The sequence below is a fragment of the Dreissena polymorpha genome, chromosome 2, assembly GCF_020536995.1.
Source record: "Dreissena polymorpha isolate Duluth1 chromosome 2, UMN_Dpol_1.0, whole genome shotgun sequence".
Taxonomy (NCBI): domain Eukaryota; kingdom Metazoa; phylum Mollusca; class Bivalvia; order Myida; family Dreissenidae; genus Dreissena; species Dreissena polymorpha.
This window is the reverse complement of record NC_068356.1, coordinates 75,338,898-75,353,437: the sequence shown is the minus strand read 5'-3', so window position 1 is coordinate 75,353,437 and position 14,540 is coordinate 75,338,898. Positions and strand designations below refer to the sequence as shown.

The 14,540-nt window shown below is 34.7% G+C and overlaps 1 protein-coding gene and 1 long non-coding RNA gene across 2 annotated transcripts in view; one reads left to right on the top strand and one right to left on the bottom strand.

The window, feature by feature from the left end:
* The window catches only part of LOC127867671 (brain protein I3-like), an 87,594-nt gene that overhangs the window by 48,336 nt on the left and 24,718 nt on the right, over positions 1-14,540 (bottom strand). The gene's annotated exons all lie outside the window — the stretch shown is intronic.
* On the top strand, positions 6,144-12,602 carry LOC127867682 (uncharacterized). Its single transcript, XR_008043614.1, has 4 exons — positions 6,144-6,275; positions 10,710-10,774; positions 11,299-11,382; positions 11,684-12,602. It is a non-coding gene; the product is annotated as an uncharacterized LOC127867682 (long non-coding RNA).

Here is a 14,540-nt window from a genome sequence, read left to right as displayed (position 1 = left end):
CTCTACATGTAAGTATACTTAAAGAGTACGGGGGGTACTGGTAATTAGTATCCGAGCTGACAATGACCAATCGAACAACATTGTAATCAAATGAGAACAATATAGAAACAATTATAGTGATTTTTCTACAATTATTATTATTAAATACATAAGGTACCATCAGCATCTTCTTAACTCACAAATACAATAAACTAGTTTAGAAATATCAAACACAAACAGTATCATGATGTCATATTCATTTTCATGATTATGATGTTATAATCAACAATTTCGAGGTAAAGTATTGTTCAATCACAACATTTAGAAGTAGAACAACTACAAGTTCAACATTAGCGGGTGGGGTAAATCAGCTTGCTCTGGGAGCTAGTCAAAACGGCCCCAGTCAAAACGGCCCCTAGTCAAAAATAGTCAAAACGGCCCCACTTTGGTCAAAACGGCCCCAAAGACAGTTTTTAAGTTTGTCAAAACGGCCCCATTGTGTAACAAAGAACTTTGTTCAATATTGTATTTATTTGAAGATATGCATGTTGAATAATCAAACATAATAGTAAAACATAATAATTATCAAATAGTTTCTAATAGTTGTCAAACATTATAATTGACAAGGAAGAAACAAAAGAGATATATAAGTATGATTTCTGTGAAAAAATGTTCTATTTGTATCAATTACATTCTAATTGTTGATCATTACAAACAACAGTTAACCTAATAATTCGTCAAGACTAGATACATATTTCCGCATCAAGAATACGTTTAATACAGAATAATTTAATTAAATATTGTCATATGAACGCCGTAATAAATGAATATTATTTCTTATTAATATGCTCAATATACAAAGATATAAGACATAACCAATTCACATATGTAAAGCTGTACATTTATTGAAAATCTAAATATCAACTGATATAATTGATATTCGCTTATCTGAATTGCATGTTCGGTGATGCCATCTCTCACAAAGGTCGCATGAAATTCCCTGTTGACGCGGTCGAACTGATAAATCACACTCAATACACTTATCCTCCATTGCACAATTATACACTCAAATATATCCGTATAGAAACAAATAGATCATAATAATGAACTACATGCTCTTTCGCCGATATTTATATGATCGGGAAATAATTGATTTAAAGAATATTATTAACACTTATCCAGATTATGCTCAACAGTTTGCTTTAAACAATACATCTAAAGCATCTTTAATTCCTTTTAAGTTAACTTCAATTACGACTTCAAATAAGATCACAAGTAATCAATAACCTTTTGATTGTGATAAAACTTTGATATAATTATAGTATATTTACAATTAGTCTAATTTCTCAAAGATACATAATTTATTGTCATAATTAACTTACGCCCATTCTCGCCGGCAAACAAATTATTTTCAATTAAGAACCGACGCAATCAGTGATTTGTGAGATAGTTAAACAATTTAGAATTATTATATTATAAGGCGCAATCAATATTTGTATGATATGTTTGTATGTACGTAAAATAAACTAAATCCTTTAAAGATGTTATTGCAGACTTAACTAAGAAAATAACAGAAGTACATTTCATATATATATATTTACTTCTGATTGTCGATTTCGTTTTGACTATCTGTGGGGCCGTTTTGACTAAATGTGGGGCCGTTTTGACTATCCGTGGGGCCGTTTTGACTCAATGTGGGGCCGTTTTGACCAAATGTGGGGCCGTTTTGACCAATTAAAAACTGTCTTTGGGGCCGTTTTGACCAAAGTGGGGCCGTTTTGACCAAATTTGCGGCCGTTTTGACCAAGTTTTCGGTCATTTTGACTAGGGGCCGTTTTGACTTGGGGCCGTTTTGACTGTAAACCGCTTGCTCTTAATGTCATCGATAATATACGTCGGCACAAAATAGAATGAGTTAAACATAAAGTCATTTGTAAAGAAACACAACAATAAATGATTAAACTAATACCGGTAATCATCGAATGCTTTTATTAAGAAAAGATACAACAATGACTTATTCTTCAACCATTTTGCAAAATCCGAGTTGTCAAATGCTAAGTAAACAAGGGGCAACTACCCTAAAGTTTTTGGGTTAAATTCTACTTATTTGCTGTTTGAAAATAAATACAATTTTATAATTATACTTGTTTAAATCAATGATTTCATCGCCTTATTTACATACCTAAGCGACGGAATGAAAGGGATGAGCTCGCCGGCAAGTTGGTGCTATGTCTTCCCCGATTAAAACCAACAATCGCTCTATTCCGCCCTTACTTAGGCGATATATCGAAGCAATTTTCTCATCTCTTAGGTTTTCGAGAACAATTCTCTCCCTAAAAAGCCTTGGCATTGGTAATTTTTCGTCTCCTGTCATCGTGGATGACAAAAACGACCGCCATTACGTTAATTTACGGGTGCCCTTACCCAGTCGTATATTTATGTATGAAATTTATGTAACTTTAATTTACGATTTGCTTGATGAAACGCGATTGCATTGAAACATCGTAATTTATGTAAATCGTAATTTACAACAAAGACCTATAGATAACATGTTATCTATAGGTCTTTGTTTACAACTAGTCGTAAATCGTTGATGAAACGGCTCCCTGCAGGTGCGTAAGCGTAGGCGGCCACGACGCAGGGAAGTGTGAGTAACGAAGTGGCTTACGCGACGGCCACTATATGGACAATATGAGCAACTACTACAGGAACTCAAAAGAGAAGACCCAAAAGTATACAAGAACTTCCTCAGAGTAAAGTCGCCTTTTTGCCCTTTCTTGGCATCTTTGGATGTTTACTCGTCCGATTCTAAGATTATGAGAGACAAGCACTACGTTTTGCAAGTAAGTTTTATTTTAGTGACATGAGCTCGTGTATGGTCGAATAGCAATCGGGAAGTGATCGTGTACGGTCGAGTAGCCGTCGGGTAGCAGTCTAGTAAATATGTACATCAAATGGAATAGAGGTCGAGTGGGTCGTGTTGCGATCTAAAATAACTCGGGTAGAGGTCGAGCGGATCGGTTACAGATCGTGTAAAAGATGTCAATCCGATCGCCTCACGATTGCTTCACGGTCAACTCGATCTTCTACTCGACTAATGCACGACCACTTCCCGAGCGCTTCTCGATCCATTTCTTACTCGACCGCTACTCGACATTTTTTGACATGTCAAAAAATATCGGGTAGGAAACCAGACCAATGCCGACCTACCCGACCGCCCCCGACCACTCATGCCGACCGAACCAGACCAGTACCCGACCGCTTGGTCGGGCTTGATCGAGTTGATCTGATCGGCAGTGGGAACCCAGCTTTAACAGTATGATGTTGAACTGCATTTTTTAAATTAATTCAAATTGCATCTAAAATTCACGCAAGCTTCACTATCATACGCAATATTCATTTCCATCTTAATAAAACTAGTTCAAATGGTAGCCATGGTATGTTGTTCATGAGTACAAACGACATGCTAACCAATCGTTTGTGCGCTAGATATAATATCCTTGTTCAACATAAAGCTTCTAAAAGCACTTTTGTCACTGATGATCTTAAAGTTTCCGCCAACATTAGATAAGTCCCGCGTCGTGTGAAAAAAGGGTCTTATGTCATGTGGGCTTAGCGTAACTCCAGACCAACAAACGCATTTGCGCGTTCTGGTCAAAAGCTACCTTGTCCAAAAATGACACAATCATGCGTTACTTTATAGCAGACAGTGTAGCTCCCGACAAGACTGCGCGCATTCGCAGGCTAGTGACGAGAACCGCTGAACGAATATCGCATAGGACAATTTTTTGCACAACGCGGGTTATATTTAGTGTTTGTGGAAACTTTAAGGTAAGCACATGAGATAATTATCTAATGTAAGAGGAAACTTGAAGGTCAACAAAGGTGATTATATTAAGAGTGGACGAATGAATGAAGGTGACCCTAATATCATCAGCTGACTTCAGTGTTTCGTTGTCACTAAATAGTAAATACTATCTGCTTTGCTGAAATTTACATGAACGCCAACAGTAAATACAAAATCCCTAGCTTACCTTTGAGCTGATGTCCACAAGAGATACAATCTCCTTTGCTGACGTTCACATTTCCGTCAACACTAGATATAGTCTAGGTCGCTCACCATGTTTCCGTCCACACTAGATATAATTGCGCTGACGTTCGTGTTTCTGTCAACACTAAATACAACCTCCTTCGCACACCATGTTGAAGTTGTTTCATTTCATAATGTATTTAATCCAATTTGCTTTCCTTAAATTGCCCGCCCACATGTGATATACCCTCCATTGCTGATCATATTTACGACAACATTAGATATAACCTCATTTGTTGACCTTCGTGTGTCCGTCTACACTAGATTGTCTCTTTCATTGATCAAGTATCCGCCAAATTAAGTATCCTTCGTCGACCTTTAAGTTTGCTTCCGCACAAAATATAACCTCATTCGTTGACATTTAAGTTTCCGGTCAAAATGGATACTCTCTCCAACGCTTACGATTAAGTATCCAGTCAAGGCTCCTTCAAGGCTCGACCACACTAGAAGTAATCTCCATCGTTGACCTTGACGTTTTGTCCAAACCAGATGAAATCCCTTTTGGTGACAATAAGTATCCGCCCACACGATACATATTAATCTTCAATTGCAATACGTCTTCGCCAAATATAGATATGATCGTTTTTGTTTAAAAATTATGTTTCCCTTCAAGTCTCTTCTTTATTGACAATATTAGGAATCCGTCCGCATTGGTTAAAATCTCTTTCGTTGACCTGCAAGTTTGCATCCGCACTTGATATAATGTAATTCGGTGACAATCAATTATCCGACAACAATAGAACAAATAACCAAAACTTTATCCAGTAGTTTCCGTTGACCTTGCATGAGCAAATGGCGTTTCTCTCAATTTAGTTTAACTATATCTAGCCCATGCCATTTAATATATTTTACGTTTATGTTCGCACATGCTATAAGTTGTTTTCAAATAAATTATTGAGACATTAAGCACAGTAACATTCAACAAACATTTAAAACTCTGAACTTAAATTTTTAACTCAATGCCATCCTTTATATGGGATAAGTTTCAAAATCAACCCTTAGTCGTTTATAAAGGAAGTACCAACGGCAATCAATCTGATCAACATGGAAACCCATTTATATTATTAAAAATACATCCGAATTCATGAAGCCAAGGAAACGAGAGACCAATATGTTACTCTATAAGATGTAAGAAATATAAGAGCGCATAAAATAAAGAAAATTTCCACATTGTATGTAAATATTTACAAAGTGTATTTTGGGATTTAAAAAGTCAGCATTATAAATCGAATTGTATTGTTGAGTATATGAAGCATACATACCTTATTAGTTATAATTGATAATATTCTGGAAAATGTGTTTCCTATTTTAAATGTTATGCAATTCAGTTTTCCCAGGTGTGGGTTCCCTAGAGGTTTTTCCTTTAAATATCCAAATAAAGAATGATAAAATTACAGGGTAGCGCTCCGTATTAAATAAAACAAATGTATAGCTTAATTGTACAAAATATTCTACGTTCGCATACATAGGTCATGTTTAGATATTTATTTGCTGGCATTTATTAATAGATGCATATATTAATCTTCAAAATCTTGCAAAAACATATTTGTGTATGCATTTTTGTATCAACGCACATTAGTATAGCAGAATGCTTTTATGGTGGAATAGAGGTGACATGCACTTCTCTTTTTTCTATCTCTTGGCCAAGACTTACTCTCTCGTGGCCATAAGTTAGCTATGTCGCGGCTACGAGTAACTTAGTCGAGGCCACGAGATACAAAAAAGAGGAGTGCAAAACTAAATAAAAGAGGAGTTCAATTAAAAAAAGAGTGGTGCAGTTAAAGTTATAAATAAACGTAACGATTTTAAGTTAGTGTATAAGATATTAATCTCAATATAAATCTAATGTTGCAAAAATGTATGCACATACGCACAAGTTGTTTTTATAAAATGGTGCTTTGTAGCCTACAGTTGATAACGCCCCTTTCATTACGAAGCTTTTAGTTATACTATTTCTAAACAATGGTTATAAATCAACCAGCTCTGTCTGTCTTTACATTGAAATACTCCCTTTAAAGAATTTATAAATGTAGTCTTAAAATAGTACAACGGCGGGAATACCTAATCGGAATCCTCGGTGAAAACATTTGACTTCACACAGACCAACTCAGAATTAACGTTAGCCAGCGGTTGAAACGGTTTTGTGATGTGACAACCATGCTACTGACCTTGTTCGGCGTCTTACCTCTACTCGAAGATTAAGCAGGTATTTTGCTTATGTTTTATTCATTTTACTAATAAAGCTGATGATTTTGAATTAAGTTATATATAAACTTTAAAATGTACAAATAATGAACCATGGAGAATTGTTAGGAAGAATACTCCTATACATGTCTTATACCTTGCAATTGAGTGTTATTAACGATATTCATATTGTAATATTTCCTCTGCAGACAGTGTTTTATTTAGATATTTTAAAGTATTTATATAAAATAAAAATAAAAAAGTATTTTATTATTGTTTTAACAATCGTTAAAACAAAAACAAAAATACATAATTAATTTTAATAGAATTGTAAATGTTCTATTGCGTTAATAAAGAAAGCACACGCTCGAAATAAAGATTTCTGTTTTGATTAAAATCGCGTTTGAGCTTGTAAAGCGATTGTCAATAATGCTTGAAGTTGAAGGTCAAATGTTAGTTACTATAACGGAAAGGAAGTTATGTTTGTAGAGGTGAACAATTTAAATTTAAACTTATCTTGAATTTCGTGGAAAATGGACACTTTTTGGTACTGTATGTATTAATTATTCAATTGATGTTGAATTGTGTAATAATAAGTAAAAAAATGATATTGTAGAATTTTTTTAATTTTGTCTTTGTCTATTTGCGCCTTTGTACACCTGTGTAAACATGTAAAGCTGGTAGTGACGTCTTTAGTAAATTGTTGAGCCGAAATTCACCTCCGTTGTATAACGTCGTAAAACAAAAGCTTCACAAATAAATAGCAACACTACTCTCAGAAAAAATGTCGCTTAACTCGAAACAAGGTTACAATGTCTTGACGTAATCGAAGACCGACACTATAGTCTGTTTACTTAACCAGCAAGAGCAGTCAAAATTGACTGCTCTTGACAATATGGTATTATAGGAAAATATGAAAAAAGATTTGGCAGGCATATTCAATCCAAATAAGAAGTTTTTTTTATTCGACGCTTTGCGCGCATCTCTGATTATTTCGAAAATTGAATAAAAATAATGTTATCTGTATAGCCATTGATGTGACCTAATGATGCATAATGCATAGTCTCGGTTTGTTTTATATATCAAGACGTTTACATTCAGTTCAAATGCTGTGACCTAATGATGCATATATGAATAGTTTGGGTTGGTTTTTAGATGGGCGCTTTAGCGACCGTCTAATGTGCTTGATATAAAATTCAGGTCGATACGGCCTGGGTATGATTTGCCCAATTCCCGCTTACACTACGCGCGAAGAAAGAGTTGTATAATTTATGCAAGAGGTTTGAGTTCTCCAATTATGTTTAGTCACAATGGAAACATTATATTAATATCGTGTTAAATGCAATAGTTTCGAATGGTGTTTTATAGAAAAGAATAAAAAAAACAATGATCGTATTGCACGTGTCGCGGAGGAGATTGTTTATGAATGATTAAAATAGTCCACTTTCTGCTGCGTCTGCGTGACGTAGTATTTTCGCTCATCTCATTCATAAATCTGAGGCTGGCGATAAACAAAGGGGAGTCCGGGTGAGAATTACGCACTAGTATAAGGTTACGCTTGTTTATATTCACGGGTCTCAATTAATAACACGTTGACCACGAGTTCAACAATTATTACCGGGATACGATAGACAACATAAAAATGATTCATTATCGCTGAAACTGTTAAAAAACATTTAAATATAACAAGAATATTCTCTAAAAAATGTAGTCTTGCTGTTTTGAAATAAGGTTTGGAATTTTGGTTTCTAAATAACCTAATTAAAAACAAAAGTTTAATTATAGTGTTTTTTACTTTTAGTCGCATATTTACCGCATTATAATGTGTGTTATAATAGGCAAACCATACATTAGTAAAATTCAATCTGCCTTCGCACATAGAAGGAATGGGTCAATTAGGTGCTGCGTTTCCTTTGCTTACTTCAGTTAGAGGTCAATTCTTTACGTAAAAGCAATCACAAGGCCCCGGCTTCAGAGGAATTGCGGAGCGTTCTTACATAATTAAAAGTCGTAGTCGCATGGTATTTGCGTTTAGCGTCCTATTTGGTCACGTGGTTCTTTTTCGCGGGTGTTTTGGCATTCATGATATGAGGCTATTAATAGATGCGCCTGTCGATAAACAAAGGAAAGTTTACGGGCGATAACAACGCAATAGGTTACGCTCTCACATACAACTCAATGACGTAGTACAGGTCGTAAATTGAGAGATTTGGGAAAAAGTTGACGCTTATTTATATTCTCAATTTATAAAACGTTGAACATAAGTTCAACAATAACTTCAGCGATACGATAGACTAAAAAAAATCATAATCGCTTAACCCGAATATAACAAACAATTTATAATAATAATACGAATGACCTGTTTCATAACCTCGTTGAAGCTACTACATCGGGTATTTCTGGAAAGCGTTCTTGGTTCTCAACACATAGCGGCGATCTTTTGTATTTACGGGTGCTAGCAACGCAATAGTAGAAGCTTAGTAGAAGGGTTAGCTTGTTTATATTCACAGTTCTCAATACCTTGACAGTTGGATATGAGTTCATCAATTACTCAGGCATACTATAGGCAACCTCGAAAATGCTTTATAATCGCTAAAACCGAAAACAACTAAATATATTATATAAAATATATTTATAACAATACATGTCTTTTAAAAATGTAGTCGGCGTATACGCCGACTTTGAAATAAAGTTAGCAATTTACTTTTCTAAATAATTGAATACAATTAAACAAAAGTTAAACTATTGTGTTGTGTTTTTCACTTGTAAGCTGCATATTCACCGCATGAAATGTGTGTTAGCATTGTCAAACCACACATTAGTGTGAGTAAATAAAAAATATACTACGGGAGAGCACTTCATATGTGTCCTCATATGCCTTGTTATGAGTATCTTTCTTCATTATCGAAATATATCGTATATTTATATTTGATTTAAACGCAGTTTTCTTTCGTCACATTTAAATCACACGTCAATAGCGCCGTCATGCGAAAATGGGTCTTATGCGTTTCGGCAAGCGTTTGTTAAACCCAACAAGTGCTCTTGCGCAGTCAGGCCATAGGCGACGCTGTTCGCTTTAAAATCACTCAATATGTTATGTTTCTCCTTACCAGAAGGAGGGATAGCTGAGTGGGCTATTTATATGAAGGGCGCATATGGAATAAGACCCATTTTCGCATGACAAGGGTCATTACAAATCTCATTGCGAATTGAAAATCCCACATTTAAAAACAATGCTTTTTGATACAAAATTGAATTCAAAATAGCAAACTTGTTAATAATGGCAGCCTATCGACGCATTAAGGAATGATTTCCAGACGTGCTGACCAAGTACGGCAAACATTGTGGTATGATAATTAAACGATTTTCTCTTATCGTGACACTATACTATTTCGCTAATGATTGTTTTCTCATCTTGGAGGCGAAATTGAAATTCTGCGAGATGGATTGTAACGCGTAATTGTAACAGGGCCACAATTTGTGTCGTTTGAGCATACAGAGAGTAGTCCGGAATTTCTTACACTGAACAGTGCTACATCCTTTGAATTGAGCACATACGCAGTGATGTAGCAAAAATTCAGAGGTTGTATCTCGAATCAGCTTATTAAATATTAGAAAATATTCATGCGTGTCTGTTGGCGTTATGTTAAAGTCACTAAGATGAAAACTGAAACAGCTTCGCCTAAAAGCGCATTAGTGCTCTATACCTATGTTTATGTTAGCGTTGTTGACACCGTGTGAACTGCTCGGGTAACAAGTAAAGCATAAACAGCAATGTTTATATACTTTTATTCCTCCATATACAAGATACGAAGATTATTGTATATTTTGAATTTGTATATGGTGTCAAAAATAAAAAGTTTTGTACACGGAACTTTCATTATGAATTTATATTCTTGGTGAGATAGTCATTTGATATTAGAAAAAATATTCCTTTAATATGATGGTGACTGCAAATTTTCTTTATATTAAGTTCTCATTACCATTTTCATCATACTTTCTTTGCTTTCAGAACTTCCAAAAAAGCATGCTGTTTTTATTTTGTCTTAGTTATTTCTATGAAATAATAAGGATGATAAAAAGTGCACACAAAACTCGACTCGTGCGCTATGACACACACTTTTTTAAGTTGAATGGCGTGTGTTCATTTCAAACTTGCGATTGATTTTGAAAAATGAATTGCGTGTTAAATTATGCAATAGCGAACATCTTCAGTGCCTTCAGCGCTTTGATTAATTTCTAAACCTAGTTGATGGCTTATAATCATTGCCAACAATACGTAATTCGTATCTGTTCCGTGACGATTGTGTTATTAACTTAATAGAATTAAAATAAAGAGTCACCTATGACCATATACCAAATACTAATTGCTAGATTGACACTTTACATTTTTCTTGTATGTGCACTCTTTTCAAAAAAATACTTCTTGAAAACTATTGTATCGATTGTGTTTTAGACAACGACGAACGACCTTATATATCGACCGAAGAAAGAGACAAACTCACAAATGGCACAATTCAGGTAAGAAACTGAAACCAACATATTGTTAATTGTATTTGTGTACTTTATAAAGCTGTATATGCGTGTTATGTAATATTAGTTCAGAGGGCAATGACGGAAATTAATTAAACCCATGTATGCCTAGCGTCTCGAAAAATGGCCTTGGCGAACAGCGTAGACCCAGATAAGACGCCGCATGATGCGGCGTCTAATCAGGGCCTGCGCTGTTTGCTTAAAGGAATTTCTGTAAGAAATATTCAAATAGAAATAAATATACTAGACATCCCTGATTTTGGAAATAAATTAAGAAGGATGGGAGTGTCCGCTAGGCATAAATGGGTAAAAGCGTATGTATTACACGACGGGAGCTTAACGTACCACTAGAACGGTATTTCCTCTTAGCAGGTTTCATGCTAAATACGCAGAGCACTAAGTTTGTATTAAACTATAACATTATCATAGTAATAGAGATCTCTCACAGTTTATGTAACCACGTTTTCTGATTCTTCACATAAAAATATTTTTTTTACAATTGTTTTTCATAGATAACTTTGAACGGCCGCAAATGACGTATCAACCAAGTAAAAAATGATAACCCCACAACTGACAGATACCTGATAAAAGATCTGGTACGAAAACATTTTAGTTTTTCTACTACTTTAATAACATTTCTGTCTGTGCATCGAGTTGAGGGACCAATTAGTGAAAACGATTTAGACAAAACATTTTACACGACTTAAGCTTAAAGAGCTTCTAGAACGCTATTACTACTTCAAATGAACCATACTGTTTTAAATGACTAACGCTTCATTGGCATGTTTGTATTGAACGATAAAGTTATCGCAATATAGGACTCTTATATAGTATATGTAACTAGAGTGTGTGATTCTTTAGAAGCAAATATTCATATAATTCTCATCAATTTAATAGGTCAAGATGCGTTACGCTACGCCATGGGTATGCCAATGGAATGCGAAAGAAATAGTTCGCATTGCACGACACTCGAAGCGAAGTACAAAGTAGGCAAAGTGGACATCAAACCAACAGCCGATTTGACAGCGAAACAAGCGATCGTCCATCGTCCATATTAAACACGTTGAGAGGTTTTGTATAAAGGTCATTTATTGTTAAGATTTAAAGTATTTCAATTACCAATGAACTAATGCGCAAGTTGATAATCTAATGTACTATAGTATATAGATTAACGTGAAAAGAGTATATTCATCACGCCAATTGAAAAAATATTATTTACACTTTTTCGTTAAAATACATAGAGTCAAAACATAAGTCACCAATGTGTACGCTAAAGTATAAACATTGTTTGATATTATTCAACATGTTTGACATCTTCTTATCTCAAGTTTTCAAGTAGCTACTTCACTTATAGATTGTTTCATTTGCTTTTGTCAATATATCACGATAACGATGATTCCAAAAATGTGTTGCCTATATTCATGTATAACTCAATTTTGAATACGTATTTATGAGATGCTATAGTTTTGAAACGTGAACGAATGCTAACGTGTGTCATAAGCAAAACCTGCGACGGTAGTCATTAAGTATTTCATTTGTCATAATATAGTTTTGCTTGATATCTGGTAATGATCTTTGAAACACTGTGCATTTATCTTCACTTAGTTAACACAAATAATATTGACGAGAGTATTTATATACTTTGAAACAGACGAAGGGAACCTGTAAGTCCATATAGGACAAATTTGTATCTCTTAACATTTATCTTATTTTTTAAGCCATCAACGGTGTTATTTTCCTGGCAGCTTAAAACTCTACTTTGTATATTGTTTCATATTCTTCACACTTGTCAGCTATTTGTTTGATATTGATTACATATAGGTTTTATTGTATAACTAGCAAAACTAGTTCTTACTAATTTCGTCGTGCCTTTTATATCTGGTTTGATTCGTCCGAGCTCATTTTATTTCAAACATGACAAGAAAGATTTAAATATTCTTTAAATGATAATAAAAACATCCGTATTCTCTACATTAGATTAAGAAATCTACATAGCATTTTGATATAACAAAATAAAGACATGTTTAAATAATGCATGTTGCACGATTGGACTGAAGCATTTTAAAGACAGAAGAACCCATAAAAAGAAGATAATATAACATACCATAACAAATTCGTTTAGAGACAAATAACACTTGCCTACTTCCCAATGGTTTATCATTTTGTTAAATATCGAAGGAAAGTGATCGTTGTTGATTTTTTTGGGGTTACAACCATGTTTCTTCTGGTTGCAGTATTAAAACATAACACAAATGTATAATGCATATAAAACATACAGTATTTCATTCAATATTGGTAGTTCGCTCCCGGTTCGTTTCCCCTTTATGGTGTTATGTATATCTTAATGATTAGTGAGTATAGTCTTCTTCAGAACGAATCTTAAGTGGCTATGTATCTGCAAATAAGACATAAATCACAATTAAACATATTATATATAACATATTTAAAACAAGTTCTAAGTTACAAGTTGCAGGGTTCCTATACATTTATCTACTTAACAGCATGTCACAACAGTATTCATAAGAACATGCTCATTATGTGGAGAAATAACACTGTGCTAGTACCCTTGGATGTAATTGCTACTTTATCATCCTAATTCAATTGATTGTTACTCAAAGCGATGTATAAACACATCGCTTTAAACATGTTTCTTGTTTTGTTAAACTTATCATAAGTTGAACTAAACACATGAAATAACTTACAATACAACAGATGTATATTAAATAATTGGTTTAGTTTCTAGTGTTAATGTCATGTGTGGGTAATTGTCGTGTGACTTTATTTTCCAATATCGCATAAGATAAATATAAAAAAACTATTTGTAAAATTCCCCTTAAGCACTTAAGTTTACAAACTAAGGCAAAGAGTAGAGATCATGCATGGAAACATATCTAAGAGGAGACAATAGCAAATTCAAGGACGTATTTGATTAAAACCCTTTCATTGTCACGGGCTACAAACTTTAATATTTAAAATATATTTAGTTATTTATGCAAGACGGACAAGAGCAGACTGATTCATTCCAGTACCCAAGATAGATTTAAATGAGTTGAAGGATGAAATTTGTCTAAAATGATTTGGTAAATTATTCCAGAGTTTTGCAGGTGTGTATCTGAAAGAGTTTATACCATACCTGGTGGATCTTGTCTTAGGCAGCCAAACTGCATTTGAATACATTGGAATGACCAAGTTCTTTTCTCATGGTTGCAAGCGTTGATGACCAAGCCATCGTAAGTGACCGTATCCTCGCCACCAAGACCCCAGTTGCAGAACCAGATGTGTTCAGATACTCGCATGGATTCCATTTTCATGCTTGGATCAAACGCGTACACTTTGCATCCAAATAGCTTTATCACTGACAGATCAAAGTCTAATATATAGTCTATCCCGAAGGAATATACAATACACGGTGGAGACGATCGATAGGGCTTATCAGTGCAGATTTCCTTTCCCCCGTCCTTAACAGTTCCAACACTATATACATTCCTGCACAACGTCTGCATACGGTTGATGTATTTCCAGAAGACGCCGATCAATTGCAGCCGCGTCATTTGCTTAAGCGTAGCATCGTCCGGTAAAACGTAATCCCCAGCCTCATGAGTAACAACATCGTCGACGAAGACGTTAATATTCTCGCTTTGTCTGCTGACGTTTCGGGAACATAATGGTTGCAAGCGTTTTGATGACCCAGCCATCGTTAGTGACCGTATCCTCGTCACCACGTCCCCAGTTGTTGAACCAGATGTGTTCAGAT